The sequence below is a fragment of the Heptranchias perlo genome, chromosome 11, assembly GCF_035084215.1.
Source record: "Heptranchias perlo isolate sHepPer1 chromosome 11, sHepPer1.hap1, whole genome shotgun sequence".
Classification (NCBI taxonomy): Eukaryota; Metazoa; Chordata; class Chondrichthyes; order Hexanchiformes; family Hexanchidae; genus Heptranchias; species Heptranchias perlo.
Window position 1 is genome coordinate 30,522,794 of NC_090335.1, and position 16,630 is coordinate 30,539,423.

At 43.4% G+C, this 16,630-nt stretch overlaps 1 protein-coding gene across 13 annotated transcripts in view; it reads left to right on the forward strand.

Moving 5' to 3' along the window:
• dmd (dystrophin) overlaps positions 1 to 16,630 on the forward strand; it is a 1,591,310-nt gene that overhangs the window by 252,971 nt on the left and 1,321,709 nt on the right. The window lies entirely within an intron of this gene.

A 16,630-nucleotide genomic window follows, 5' to 3' on the forward strand; every position in this document is an offset into this window, starting at 1 on the left:
GTAAGTAAATTTGCAGATAAGATTTGACAGCCTTTGGAACACAAAATCAAAATTTTAGTTATTAACTGTGCGTCTGCAGGACTGGAGCCTCATGGGGACTTGAAAACTAATGTTTCTGGAAGTTGTTTTGTAATTTGACTTGACACAAAATGACATACAAACTATTAAAATGCCTCTCAATGGTTGCAAACTACTTTCTGGAAGACATGAATTGTTCATCTTTACTGTAAAATAGTTTGAATGTTTTTAACCAGTTACAAATACTTGATGAAAACTTGTGAAATGAGCAGATAATTATTCTTGCGAAAGAATCGAGATGCAGAGATAAAGCTTTGCTTAATGTAAAAAAAGATTGGAAGAATCTGCAGTTTGTCACAGATTATTGCAAAGCTCTACCAATTTGCACTTGGTAGTCGATCTGCTTTGAAATTAGTGAGTCTGATTTAGGTATCCGGGTTAAGTTCCATACAGTCCTGCTCAGTTCTTGTCAAGAGTTGTGTTGATTTGCAACCCGGGGGCTACTTAGTCAGCCGTCATTGCTGCAGCAGTTCAGCAAGGCTCAAAATACTTCTTATCCTTCAACCTGAATAGCAAGATTAAGATGTACGCCATTAATTTGCAGTTAAAAATAACCCAAAAAAAGTGGGACTGGGCTCATACTTCAGAGGCTTCATGCTTTGGGCAATACGTATTACACATATAATCATATATCACTTATACCAAAATATGTGACAGTGGCTAAATGGAAAACAAATAATGGTAAAAGACCAGTTGACATTTCATTTTTAGGAGATTAAAATATTAGTAACAGGTTACCTTTGAACTACTGTGTGAATAACTTTTACAAAATTGGAATCTCACCTGTATTTTAAACCATGGGATTCTGCATGCCTGTTAGTTAGATCAACGTGCCCTTTGCTTTATTTTATGCTTGACACCTTCACACCTAAATCCTTATTCATCCAAACAGTTTTTCCTCCGTTTATTTTATTAGAATAAGATGGGCACCTCCACAACAACATCTGACTCTGACCCTGCCTCAGCCCATCTGCTGCTGAAACCCTAATTCGTGTCCTTGTCATCTTCAGGGTCAGCTATTCCAATGTTCTCCTGGCAAGCTCTCATCCTTCGCCCTCTGTAAATTTCAGCTCATCCAATATCCTGTCCTGTGCTAAGGCCCGTTCACCCATCACCCCTGTCCTTGCTGACTTACAACAACAACAACGTGCACTTATATAGTGCCTTGAATATAGTAAAAACGACCTAAGGTGCTTTGCAGGAGTGCAACCAGACAAAAGTTGACACCGAGTCAAAGAAGGAGACATTAGGACAGGTGACTGAAAGCCTAGTCAAAGAGGTAGATTTTAAGGAGTGTGTTGAAGGGGAAGAGAGAGGCTGAGGGAGGGAATTCTAGGGCTTCGGGCCACCAGTGGTAGGGCGAGGGAAGTTGGGGTTGCAAAAGAGGCCAGAATTGGAGGAACTTTGGCTCGCGGCCGCCCAAATGCCTCATTTAAAATTCTCATCCATTTGTTTAGATCCCTTCATGATCTCGCCCTTCTATATCTCTGTAACCTTCTCTAGTGCTAAAACCTCTAATCACCGTTCCTCTGACTCTGGCTCCTCGTATATTCTGCCCACCATTGGCAGCTGTGCCTTTACCTATGTCCATTAAGAGCCAGGTCAGACTGCACACCCTTGCAACCAACTGAGAGGGGAGCCTATGCCCCTTCTGCCTCTCCATTGCCCCCTCCTCTTAAAACTCTTCATAACATCCAAGCTTTGCACCCTCCTAATATCTCCTTCAGCTCAGGGTACATGTTTTTTCTTTGAAACACCATGGAATGCTTTTCAATATTAAAGGCACTATAATGCAAGTTGTGGCTGCAATCAAAAATAAACTTCCAGCCTTTGCCTTAAATAATAATCATTAGCACAACAGAAGGTATGTTTTTAAAAAAAATTACATTGTTTTCATTGTAAAAGTTGTCTTTGACACATTTTAAGAGAGAAATGTCAAATATTGCAGTACTTAAATGTTATAAATGTGGGGCCCACTGTGCACATGTCAGAAAATGATTGTAACATGATTTTCTGTTTCGAATTCCAGACTGCAATTAACACATTCTCTAATCTACAATCTTGCCACTTCGATTCAGCAGTATGGTGTCGAGCCTTTCCCCTCATGTTGGTGTGACAGATCACCAGTTTTTGGTAACTTTGTCATGAGACCATTCTTCGAGTCTATGGGATTCTTCTCTTGAACCCATACCTCTATTTGATGAATGCATTGTATTTTTTTACTATTGTATGTCCACCACTCTTTATCATTTCTGCCGGCCGACTCCTGATGCTTCTCTGGATGAAAGTGGTCCTGTGAAAAGTGGTATTGCAGCACTTGAGGCCACAATCATTTCATAAATCATTCCAGCTACTCAATACTCTACTTGTGCCAAGTCCCACTAGTATTGCTGAGTATCACAAAGTCTCTCATTTTACTTTTCGAAACAAATTCCTAAGTCGCATGATGTGTTGTATTTGATTAACAAGCCTTTAAAAATATCTTCTCTACAAATTTCTAAATGGGCGCTCAGTGCAGTATAACAGTGGTATTTCAAATGGCACTCATAAGCATATAAATAGTAAAATTATTCATTTAGAACTAAACACGTATTGTACGGGAAGGATGAGAATGATCCACTTTGTCAAGAAATTCCCTCAAATTAATCCCAATCATTTAGAAATTCCGATCTCTACAACAACTTGCAATGATAATTATAGCCTTAAAGTTACTATGAGAAATGTTATTGCACAAATGCTTGGGTCTAGTTACCCTCTCCAATATTTTGATAGAGGTGTTAAGCCATTTAGTGGAGAAAAGAATGTGGTGTAAGCATATTAAGTATTTGGATGATGATATTCATAGTAATTTCGAAGCTTATATTTTATTAGAGCTTTTAACACTGATGCAATTATTTAATGTTATCATAATGATGTCAGTAGATGAATGTCCCATAATCAACTCTGTATAATACATCAGAAAATCACCCATTACAATTGCTTCTAAATCTGTTCTCTACTGCACCATATGCTATCGTCAGATTGGAACCTATCACCGCTATATAGCTATAATAACTAGAGGAAACTTTTTACATTACCATATCTAAGTAATTATACATAATTGTAGACTGGATTTTTTTCCTTTTGTTTGATTAAATTAAGTACACTGCCTCAGTATTAACTACAATTCATGGATTACACGGCTTTAATTTTAATCCCACTGTGGTTGCGATTCTGCTTGTATCGTAATTGTAGAAATGTGAGCACCCTGTGGTACTTCTGGCTTCTTTTTACTCTGCTGTTAATGGAAACATAAATATTAGCAAACAGTATTAAAACATTTCAGTTATGTTGGATTTTGTATCAATATTGAATAATAAGGTGAAAATAATTTGACACATTGGCTCTGCTACTGGCGGGGAGGATGTGGGGGATGCTAAAACGGCCTAAGAGTCTGGCAAAGCTGGGGACGGGAGGTCCTGCCGGATTTAGCGGCAGGACCTCATTATCGTTTTCATGTTCCATTTGCCTCCCGGCAGTCAGCCAAATTGACAATCTGATCAGCAGCCGGGAGGGAAAACCAGCGGCAGGAAGCCGCAGCCGGGAACCCTTAGGGACGGTCCTCGGCAATTGGGAGAGAGAAAGGTCGGCAAATGGGTGTTGGGGGGGGGGGTGGGGGGGTGTGTGGAGCGGGGGGACAGAGGCCGCAACCGGCAGGGGAGACGCTGAAGGCTTCCTTGAAGGGCCGGGGGGAGCATGCCTGCTTCTCCTGGCCCACAAGGAGTAATGAGAAAAGGCACTCAGCTTGTGGAGCCGGCAGCTCCCGCCTCCCTTTCACTGCCAGGTTTCCCAACCCCATGGAATATAATTTTTCCAACAATTCCCCCTCTGGTTTTGTTAAAATAACTGCACTTGTTTATTATATAATGGCAACCAAGGGTTAACCTCTCTCCCTCAATAGGAAAGAAAAACAATTGAATGAAAGCGCCATATTTAAATGTATTTATTCCGATTCCCATTGGGTTTTTGAGTATTCTTAGGAGCATAAGAAAACTCAGCTTTGACAAAAGACCTTTTTTTGTCAGCAAAGCTTATCCCTGCAGTGCATAATTCTGCCATCTGGGCATTTAATTGTATTTAGAATAACCCCAATGTGTTTGCGGCTATTACTTTGCTTGGTCGATCATTCCATTCATTTTTTGTTCTTTTGAATAGATTAATTTCTTTTTAGGTCCTCTGATCCTACTTGCTTGGCATACCTGAAATAATAATCTTGAGTTTACTTTATCAGTACCATTTTAATAATTTAGACATTTTGATGAGATTTCCTCTCCTCTAACCATCGTCATTCTAGACTGTAAAGCTTAAGCTTCTCTAATCTTTCTTCACAGATCATCCTCTTTACACTTGGGATCAGTCTTGTTCACTTCTGTACCTTTTGTAATGCAAGTATATCTTTTTGATATGGTTTCTAAAAATGGAAATAGCTTTGACATTTTACATTTTAATGGTAATAATCATTCAAATATCTTAGAGCAGCCGTTTACAATGCCAGTGGCCAGCAGCAATAGGCGGAGTACATTTATGAAGAAATGCTCTTCTGAACATCTCCAATATCAAAATGTGCTGGCGCACTTTAGTTTGTAAACTCCAGTTGAACTCATAATCTTTAGCTGTGCAGGATATAAACCTGTATGATCCATGCAAAATTTAGATGGCAAAAATGCTGAACAAATATTTTGTTTCAGTCTTTACGGTAGAGGACACTAAGACTATCCCAACACTGGACAAACAGGGGGCTCTGTGGGGGAGGAGCTAAATACGATTAAAATCACTAAGGAATTGGTACTCAGTAAATTAATGGGACTCAAGGCGGATAAATCCCCTGGACCTGATGGCTTACATCCGAGGGTCTTGAGGGAAGTGGCAGTAGGGATTGTGGATGCTTTGGTAATAATTTTCCAAAATTCTCTGGACTCGGCAAAGCTCCCGGCAGATTGGAAAACTGCTAATGTAACACCCTTATTTAAAAAGGGTAGTAGGCAGAAGGCTGGAAATTATAGACCAGTTAGCCTAACATCTGTGGTGGGTAAAATTTTGGAGTCTATTATTAAGGAGACAGTAGCAGAACATTTGGATAAACATAATTTAATAGGACAAAGTCAGCATGGCTTTACGAAGGGAAAGTCATGTCTGACAAATTTGCTTGAGTTCTTTGAGGACATAACGTACAGGGCAGATAAAGGGGAACCAGTGGACGTAGTGTATTTAGACTTCCAGAAGGCATTCGACAAGGTGCCACATAAAAGATTATTGCTCAAGATAAAGAATCACTGGATTGGGGGTAATATTCTGGCATGGGTGGAGGATTGGTTATCTAACAGGAAGCAGAGAGTTGGGATAAATGGTTTATTCTCGGACTGGCAACCAGTAGCCAGTGGTGTTCCGCAAGGGTCGGTGCTGGGTCCCCAACTCTTCACAATCTATATTAACGATTTGGAGGAGGGGACCGAGTGTAATGTATCAAAGTTTGCAGATGATACAAAGATGGGAGGGAAAGTAGAGAGTGAGGAGGACATAAAAAACCTACAAGGGGATATAGACAGGCTGGGTGAGTGGGCGGAGATTTGGCAGATGCAATACAATATTGGAAAATGTGAGGTTATGCACTTTGGCAGGAAAAATCGGAGAGCAAGTTATTATCTTAATGGCGAGAAACTGGAAAGTACTGCAGTACAAAGGGATCTGGGGGTCCTAGTGCAAGAAAATCAAAAGGTTAGTATGCAGGTGCAGCAGGTGATCAAGAAGGCCAACGGAATGTTGGCTTTTATTGCTCGGGGGATAGAATATAAAAACAGGGAGGTATTGCTGCAGTTATATAAGGTATTGGTGAGACCGCACCTGGAATACTGCATACAGTTTTGGTGTCCATACTTAAGAAAAGACATACTTGCTCTCGAGGCAGTACAGAGAAGGTTCACTCGGTTAATCCCGGGGATGAGGGAGCGGACATATGAGGAGAGGTTGAGTAGATTGGGACTCTACTCATTGGAGTTCAGAAGAATGAGAGGCGATCTTATGGAAACATATAATATTGTGAAGGGGCTTGATCGGGTGGATGCGGTAAGGATGTTCCCAAGGATAGGTGAAACTAGAACGAGGGGGCATAATCTTAGAATAAGGGGCTGCTCTTTCAAAACTGCGATGAGGAGAAACTTCTTCACTCAGAGGGGAGTAGGTCTGTGGAATTTGCTGCCCCAGGAAGCTGTGGAAGCTACATCATTAAATAAATTTAAAACAGAAATAGACAGTTTCCGAGAAGTAAAGGGAATTAGGGGTTACCGGGAGCGGGCAGGAAATTGGACATGAATTTAGATTTGAGGTTAGGATCAGATCAGCCATGATCTTAATGAATGGCGGAGCAGGCTCGAGGGGCCGATTGGCCTACTCCTGCTCCTATTTCTTATGTTCTTATGTGCTGTGAATGTATAAGTTGTATTCTTTGGGAACCTCTGGATATGGGCACGATACATATTTGTGCTAATTAATCTCGGTTTAATTTGATGGAGTGGTGTGCTAAATCAAAGATTTGAATATTTAACACTTCGTGCAGCAGCCTTTTTCTAGGCTCCATTCCCTTCTTGTAGCTGGAAATATTTTTATAAGACCTTCTGGCAGCACAGTGTTAAGAAACATGTTGTGGTAGCACAGTGCTGTGACAGAGATTCTGCATGATCCACCCATGTTGTCTATACTGATCTCTAAACCAGTACAGTCAACAAATACATTTACATCGCGAGACTGACCGGGAAACATCGGCACAAATATACTGCCGAGGAAGACAGCTGCATTACTCACTTGAACTGTCAGTGAATTTTAACATCTTCATTACCTGCCTGATGGCAAGGGCATGCATAACATTTAGCAGCACACAAGACATAGCACCGAACATGCTGCTGTTGTGTTTAAAGGTCCTGCCAATGGTGGAGTGACTTGAATTGGGTTATACTTGATTCTAGGAAAATATGCCAAATAGGCCCATTATGGTCACTTGGTCATCAAATTGGTGATGGTGTAGTGTGTTCCAAACTTTGACAGTTATGCTCATAATTGAGGCTAGCCTATGGAGACCAATTACAGAATGTTTAAAAAAAATGAGAGTTTAGAGGGTAATGATACTTATATTGGAGACAATTTTAAAACAAAAATGAAAACATTTTAAAATCTGACAATTGTTGGCCTATTGGCTATAACACTGACCTCACCTCACTCGGATGCTCATCAGAAGCAAAATACTGCAGATGTTGGAAATCTGAAATAAAAACAGAAAATGCTGGAAATACTCAGCAAGTCAGGTAGCATCTGTGGAGAAAGAGTTAACGTTTCAGGTCAATGACCCTTCGTCAGAAACTTTCTGCCGAAGGGTCATTGACCTGACACATTAACTTCTGGAAGATAGGAGAAATGCTTGTCTGGGTACGTGCAAAATGATAGTATCTAGTTAACATAACAAAAGATGTTAATTGTTATGACCCCTGGGTCACATTATCACATGACTAGATATTGTGTATGAAAGGGTGAACTCCTGATTGTAAGGGACATGCTATCCACTTATGGGAGAGACTGGTGATGCTGTAGCTGTGATACTATCTAAAGCACTTTACAACTAATGAAGTACTTCTGAAGCGTATTCACAGTTGTAATGTAGGCAATGCGGCAGCCAATTTTGCGCACAGCTCGGTCCCACAAACGGCAATGTGATAATGAGCAGATAATTTGTTTTTAGGTGTTGGTTGAGGGATAAGTATTGGCCAGAACACCATGGAGAACTCCCCTGCTGTTCTTCGAATAGTGCCATGGGATCTTTTACATCCACGTGAGAGGACAGTCAGGGCCTCGGTTTAATGTCTCATCTGAAAGATGGCACCTCCGACAGTCTAGCACTCCCTCAGTACTGCACTGGAATGTCAGCCTAGATTATGTGCTCAAGTCCCTGAAATGGCATTTGAACGCACAACCTTCTGACTCAAAGGCGAGAGTGCTACCACTGAGCCACGGCTGAAAGCATGGACTCAAGGTAATAGTTCTGCACTACAGATGTATGTTTTGCTTTTTTGAAAAATTTGGTAGAAATACCTTTTTTTAACCACTTGTTAGCAATTTAGTAATTGCTTTCAAGTAAAGCAAGCCTGTGAATAATCCATGATTCAGAGTAAATCTGGTTAATATCCAAAATTATGTTAATTCAGTTCAACTAAAAGAACCATGAGAGAATTGTGATTAAAACCCATTCTGTAATTTACTTTTGGAAAGATGACGAAGGTGTTATCAATTCAAGCGTGTGCTGTCACTCGAGTAGTTTGTAGCAGACGATTGAACCAATGTCCTGTATTTGTTGTGAGCTGGATTGTCTGGGTGAAGGGAATGTATACCTTACCGCAAAAGTCCATAATTTTCTGTCTCTTCGAACTACTATGCTTTAAACTTGCTTTAATGATTGGGTGTAACCTTGAAGATATTTTGTATAGAATGCTATGAAGAATGTTATGACTTCATGAATGGTGACAATGGGCTCGATATTACCAGGGCTGCGGGTTTGCAGCGGGGGGACGATTGCGCGCCCGGTGAAATCAGTCTGCGCCGCGCGCGATCGCAGCCTAATTGGATCCACTTACCTGGTCTTCCAGGTTCCTCGCTGCTGAGCTGCGCTTTGGGCGGACTGCCCATGCGCAGCAAGGTCTGTCAGCTGGAGGAGCTCTATTTAAAGGGGCAGTCCTCCACTGACTGATGCTGCAAGAAATAGGAAAAATTACAGCATGGAGCAGCCTAGAGGGAAGGCTGCTCCCAGGTTTAATGATGCCTCACTCCAGGTCCGACTGGATGGGGTGAGGAGGAGGGGAGGACAGAGATCTTCCCCCCCGGCGGGCGGGAGGAAGCGGCCTGCCTCTGCCACCATGAAGGCCTGGCTCGAGGTGGCAGAGGAGGTCACCAGCACCACCAACATATCGCGCACCTGCATACAATGCAGGAGGCGCTGCAATGACATAAGTAGGTCAGCCAAAGTGAGTACACTTACTCATTCCCCTACACTCCGTCTGCCACATCACTGCCCCCACCCCACACCTCCTTCTGCACTGCCAATACTACTCTGTCACATCACCCCACATACCCACTCAAAGCTCATCCTCATCTTACCTGCACTTACTCACCTCGCCAGTACTCATCCCACCACTATCACTCAACCCAATCCTCATACAATCTCATGGCTCTATCTCACACTCACCCTCTCGTGCATCTCTTTCATGGTCAGCCTCACTCAACCTGCCACTACCTGTGCTGCAGCCACAGGGCATGCATCACATATGTGCAGTAGGCAGCGTAAGGCAAACGTGTCGTGAGCATGAAGGGGATGCACAAGGGTGTTTGAGGGTTTGTCATGGTTTTTACTTATATTTAATTTCTGACCAACTCACATCACATATTATATTGTCACCACCACTGCCACGTCTTTGCGAATCTTGTCCGGTACATGCAATAATGCCCTTTCCTGAGGATCACAATGAAGACCCACACCTGATGCCACCCATTGTGTCACTGCAGAGTGGGTGCAGGTGTATTTGCAGGGCTCTTTTGTGCAGACGACTGAGAGACGTCGGCGATGTCCCCGGTGGCACCCTGGAAGGATGCGGAGGAGAAGTTGTTGAGGGCAGTGGTGACTTTGACAGCGACAGGTAAGAAGATGGTGCTTGGGCCAGCCGGGAGCAGCTCGGCATGAAGGAGGCTGCAGATGTCCACGACTACATGTCGAGTGACTCTGAGCCTCCGGGTGCACTGCTGCTCAGAGAGGTCCAGGAAGCTGAGCCTCGGTCTGTAGACTCTGTGGCGAGGGTAGTGCCCCCTGCGACGCATCTCTCTCTGCCGTTGCCTTCCCTCCTGCTGTGCAGGTGGATGTGTCACAGCACTGTGTTGTGGAGCTCCACGTGTCAGAAGTGGACGGCGTGTCCGGTGATGCTGTTCACCCTCCGAGGAGGTCATGACTGCAGCTATGGCGGTCCCCATCCGGAAGATGTACATCTGAGGGAGTCCGCAAGGTAGGTACATGTCTCTGGACACTGGGGTAAGTGTGAAAGTTGGTGAATTTTATTGTCAGGAGGAGGGTGGTGGAGGCCAAACTTTGTCCCAAGTGACAGAGTGGCCTCCTGCAATGAGTGAAGGTCTCCGCCCCCCCACCTGTCAAATGGACCTTTGCAGCTGCCACAGGCTGATGGCTGCAACACGTCCATTTGAACTGGGAGTGTTTCCCCCAGTACGGGAAACAATCCCAGTTGTTTGTAAAATCCCACCCCTCCTAATATAACAGGTCAATCAGGTCTGTAAACGACCTGAAATAGCAAGATAAATACTGTCAAGTGGCACCCCGCTGGCTTTAATTGCCTGCGGGAGTCCCACATGCGGGGGCTGCGCGCGCACGTCGGCGTGTCTGTGGGGAACCTGGAAGTGGGCGGGTTGGAGCCGGACTCCCGACCCGCCCTGGGAATCCCCGATTTTTGGAGCCCCCCCGCCAGGAACGCACCCGATAGCGGGTGCTAATATCGGGCCCAATGTGTCCATAAGCAACCCAAAAGCAGAAGTTGAGGAGAAAATACTGAATGAGAAAAGACAATTTTAATCCAAGTCCACACTTCCTACAGACAATTACAATTTCCTGATCATGGACTCTATTCCATTTATGTAAACTCTTGAGGAGAAGTTCTGCGAAATTTCTCCCTGAAATGCCTCCAGAATCCTTCCTAATTTTACAAGCTAAATTATTTAATGCTGACAGGCTGTTTCTACAAGTGGCATTTCTATGCTTCTGGCAATGTAGGAGTCACGATATTCCATAGAGTACTTAAGTATCTCAGTCTGTACTTATCTTTATACTGTAATTTTCAAGCCCAGATACATAATTCTTTTAAACCGTGTTATCAACATAGCATTATCTGCTATGTAGATGGGTGAGGTCTCACTTGGGGTTTGTTAATTTTGCTCTAATGTCCTCTGGTACTATGCTCACAAAGTTAAATATACTGCTTAATTTTGTTCTTATTGATGTTTCCCTTTTGCTTATGTCATTTGGCAATTTATGCGTTCATATTTTTGATACTATGGATTAAATTCTAAAACTGTCTTTATTTTTCCAGTCACTAATTTTAGCAAAAAAAGTTTACCCTATCTACTTTTTGGTTAAAATGAGCAAATGGCAGAAAATATACCCTAAGTCACCTAAACAAGTGGATACAACTTCGGTTAGTGAAAAATAAATTGTGTGTATGTAAATGGCAAACTGGTATGACCATACTTGAATCTTTAGGTTCTAATAAAATGAGCCCCTTGAGATTTGTCCTCAAAGAAAGACTTGCGTTTCTCCAGCGCCTTTCATGACCTCAGGACTCCCCAAAGCGCTTTACAGCCACTGAAATACTTTTGAAGTGTCGTCACTGTTATAACGTAGGAAATGCAGCAGCCAGATTTGCGCACACCAAGGTCCCACAAACAGCAATGTGATAATGACCAGAAAATCTGTTTTTAGTGAGGTTATTTGAGGGATAAATGTTAGCCAGGACACTGGGGAGATCTTCCCTGTTCTTCTTCGAAATAGTGCCATGGAATCTTTTATGTCCACCTGAGAGGACAGACAGGGCTTCAGTTTAACGTCTCATCTGAAAGATGGCATCTCTGACCGTGCAGCACTCCCTCAGTTCTGCACTGGAGTGTCAGCCGAGATTCTGTGCTGAAGCCTCTGGAGTGGGACTTGAACCCACAACCTTCTGACTCGGAGGTACCACTGAGGCAGAGTTGACACCTCATCATTTACAACGTCTTAAGAAACCCTGATCACAGTCTTTGTAACTGTGATGATAACAATGGCCTGTGCTATGTTGCATGTTGATGTACAAAGGGACCTGGGTGTCCTTGTACACCAGTCACTGAAAGCAAACGTGCTGGTGCAGCAAGCAGTTAGGAAGGAAAATGGTATGTTGGCCTCCAGCTCAAGAGGATTTGAGTACAGGAGCAACGATGTCTTATTGCAGTTATACAGGGCCTTGGTGAGACCACATCGAGAGTATTGTGTACAGTTTAGGCATATCGACTGCCACGTTTATTTCCAAAGCAACAGTGATTCCACTTGGCTGTGAAGAGCTTTGGGTTGTCCTTAGGTTGCACAAGACGCAGTAAAAATGCACGTTCTTTCTCATTGTAACTGCAATTAAAGCCAAAAATTATTAATCCTGTCGGTTAATTAAAATATGGTGAAAATAAAGTCATTGTCCGGACTTAAATACAACGTCATTTTTATTTTGTTTAAATAAAAATTAACCACAGCTGCAGCATGTTGGTTTTTATCAACTCTTTATTCATTCCTGACCTTAATCAACACTGTTGCTTTCACTGTTTGTTACTATCAAAGTTGATTCTAAGCACTTGTTTTGTTCATCCTGATCTATTAAACATAATGGTATTCCACTGTATTTTGATTTCATTTGGCAATCAAGTAAAAAGAAACTGCCAAGGTTTCTCTCATACACTATTTGTTGGCAAGGGTTGTTTCAGACGACAATTGATTGAACGCCTACTTGGTTGTGTGTGATAATTCCTGCTGTAATATATGCAGGTGAATAAAGGGAGGACCCAGATTATACAATTTCACAAAAGTAGAAATTCTGTGCTGCTTATCTTTAATGAATATAGTTAACACACTAGGGTGACATTCCTCTGTTTGCTATTTCAACAGTCATTAACCAGGTCTAAAATAAGCTAACTGAGCTAAAAATAGCTAATAGAGGAATTTCTACCCCACAGTGGTGGTATGGTGTATTGGACATTATGCATTCAGATTCTGTGAATTGTAGAGTCAGCCATGATTTACTCACTCAGCAACCCGATCCAATGCCAAACCAAATAATAGCGGAAATAACGAAAACCTTTATCTCATTCCCCTCGCAAGGTCAAAGAGAACTGAGAATGCAATTCATCAGTGCTGAAGTATTAGAATTATTACACAAAGTCCTGAAACTAGCTAGTGAAGTTTTGGTTAAACCTGAATTCAAAAACTGTCATTCACCTTAACATTTCCCTTCTAATGATAAGTATTTTCCCTTTGATAAATCCCACCAGAATTACGTTAATTCTAGATCAGTCATCCATTGAAAAAAATTGCACCAGAGAGCAAGTTGAGTCTCCACCTTGACTTGTTCTTCTGAGCACAAGTCATGTGGCTAAGCTCATGAGAATTCTAATGAGCCATCCTCCATTTACGGTGGGAGTTTGAATCAGCTGATTTTCATTCAGTGAACATTGGTTCCAAAATACTGTCTGACTGCATAAACTATGGGCAGTTGGCATGGTGCTGTCAGCAGTGAAAATGACCTCAGGACAGTGGTGTTTTGAATGGCTTGTGTTGCTTGCCTGGAAAAGTGTTGGTGATGAAGACAGACTGCACTGCGATACTACTTTGTGACTCTGGGCAGAGAGAACAGTCTCCACCACTCACTTGTGACCTTGGTAGCTGCGAATTTGAGGCCATGCTTATACTGAATGGAAGAATTATTGGAAAAAAATTGTTTGTGTGATTGAAGTTAATGTGAATGAGATGAGAGAGAAAAATAAGACCAGCGAATGAGAATGTGCTGATTCTGACTGTCCTCATGTTCCTGTCTACTTTTTTCTAGCCAGGGTACACTACCTAATGCTAATTTTGTTCAGTAAAATCATACCTCATCTCAACAGAGTTTGCATAAATATTGCTTCAAAATTAAATGAGCCATATTTTCAACTCCAGGGTATCTACTGATTTGAGGTAGCTGGTAACTAGCAGTCAGAGTTTTTCATTCAGCTTTTATTGTATTTTCCAGTTGCATCTACAAGCAAACATATTGTGTGATCAGTCTTATTGTAGAAAATTGGGTCATTTGCAGCTGGATTTTGTTTTTTTTTTCTCAATTTCCCCCAACTCAACTTTCTATCTTCCTTTTCAAAAGGCGTTGACTCATGCTTGGGTACAGTTCTACAGGTGCTGGTTGCCTTCTGGTACCTCACTCACATGGCTGTTGAAATGTGAGTCTAGACTGTGAGTACCAGTAGGTTATTTGATGTGAGGGCGTCACGGCTGAAGTATTAGAATTATTACGCAATAATTATCAGGTACGATAGCATCGTGGTTATGTTACCAGACTAGTAATCCAGAGGCCTGGACTAATAATCCGGAGTCATGAGTTCAAATCCTGCAATGGCAGCTGGGGAATTTAAATTCAATTTATTAAATAAAATCTGGAAAAAATAAAACTAGTATCAGCAATGGTAGCCATGAAACTACCGGATTGTCGTAAAGACCCATCTGGTTCACGAATGTCCTTCAGGGAAGGAAACCTGCCATCCTAACCCGGTCTGGCTATATGTGACTCCAGACCTACAGCAATGTGGTTGATTCTTAATCGCCCTCTGAAATGGCCTAACAAGCCACTCAGTTGTACAACCTCGCTCCAATAAGTCGTAATAAGAATAAAACCGGACGGGCCACCCGGCATCGGACCAAGCACCACTTGGAGGAAGCACTGAGGGTAGCAAGGGCACAGAATGTACTCTGGGTGGGGGACTTCAATGTCCATCACCAAGAGTGGCTCGGTAGCACCATCACTACTGACCGAGCTGGCCGAGTTCTGAAGGACGTAGCTGCCAGACTGGGTCTGTGGCAGGTGGCGAGCGAACCAACACGAGGGAAAAACCTACTTAACCTCGTCCTCACCAATCTACCTGTCGCAGATGCATCTGTCCATGACAGTATTGGTAGGAGTGACCACGGCACAGTCCTCGTGGAGACGAAGTCCCATCTTCACACTGAGAACACCATCCAACGTGTTGTGTGGCACTACCACCGTGCTAAATGGGATAGATTCAGAATGGATCTAGCAGCTCAAAACTGGGCATCCATGAGGCGCTGTGGGCCATCAGCAGCAGCAGAATTGTATTCCAGCACAATCAGTAACCTCGTGGCCCGGCATATTCCTCACTCTACCATTACCAACAAGCCAGGGGATGAACCCTGGTTCAATGAGGAGTGTGGAAGAGCATGCCAGGAGCAGCACCAGGTGTACCTAAAAATGAGGTGCCAACCTGGTGAAGTTACAACTCAGGACTACATGCATGCTAAACAGCGGAAGCAACATGCTATAGACAGAGCAAAGTGATTCTACAACCAACGGATCAGATCAAAGCTCTGCAGTCCTGCCACATCCAGTCGTGACTGGTGGTGGACAATTAAACTACTAACGGGAGGAGGAGGCTCTGTAAACATTCCCATCCTCAATGATGGCAGAGTCCAGCACGTGAGTGCAAAAGGCAAGGCTGAAGGCTTTGCAACCATCTTCAGCCAGAAGTGCCGAGTAGATGATCTATCTCGGCTTCCTCCCGAGATCCCCACCATCACAGAAGACTGTCTTCAGCCAATTCGATTTACTCCACGTAATATCAAGAAACTGCTGAGTGCACTGGATAGAAGAAAGGCTATGGGCCCCGACAACATCCCGGCTGTAGTGCTGAAGACTTGTGCTCCAGAAATAGCCACGCCTCTAGCCAAACTGTTCCAGTACAGCTACAACACTGGCATCCACCCGACAATATGGAAAATTGCCCAGGTATGTCCTGCCCACAAAGCAGGACAAATCCAATCCAGCTAATTACCGCTCCATCAGTCTACTCTTAATCATCAGCACAGTGATGGAAGGTGTCATCGAAAGTGCTATCAAGCGGCACTTACTCACCAATATCCTGTTCACCGATGCTCAGTTTGGGTTTCGTCAGGACCACTCGGCTCCAGACCTCATTACAGCCTTGGTCCAAACATGGACAAAAGAGCTGAATTCCAGAGGTGAGGTGAGAGTGACTGCCCTTGACATCAAGGCAGCATTTGACCGAGTGTGGCACCAAGGAGCCCTTGTAAAATTGAAGACAATGGGAATCAGGGGGAAAACTCTCCAGTGGCTGGAGTCATACCTAGCACAAAGGAAGACATTTGTGGTTGTTGGAGGCCAATCATCTCGGCCCCAGGGCATTGCTGTGGGAGTTCCTCACGGCAGTGTCCTCGGCCCAACCATCTTCAGCTGCTTCATCAATGACCTTCCTCCATCATCAGGTCAGAAGTGGGGATGTTCGCTGATGATTGCACAGTGTTCAGTTCCATTCGCAACCCCTCAGATAATGAAGCAGTCTGTGCCCGCATGCAGCAAGACCTTGGCAACATCCAAGCTCGGGCTGATAAGTGGCAAGTCACATTCGTGCCAGACAAGTGCCAGGTAATGACCATCTCCAACAAGAGAGACTCGAACCACTTCCCCTTGACATTCCATTCGGCATTACCATCACCAAATCCCCCACCATCAACATCCTGGGGGTCACCATTGACCAGAAACTTAACTGGACCTGCCACGTAAATTTTTTTTTTTTTTTATTCGTTCACGGGATGTGGGCGTCGCTGGCAAGGCCGGCATTTATTGCCCATCCCTAATTGCCCTTGAGAAGGTGGTGGTGAGCCGCC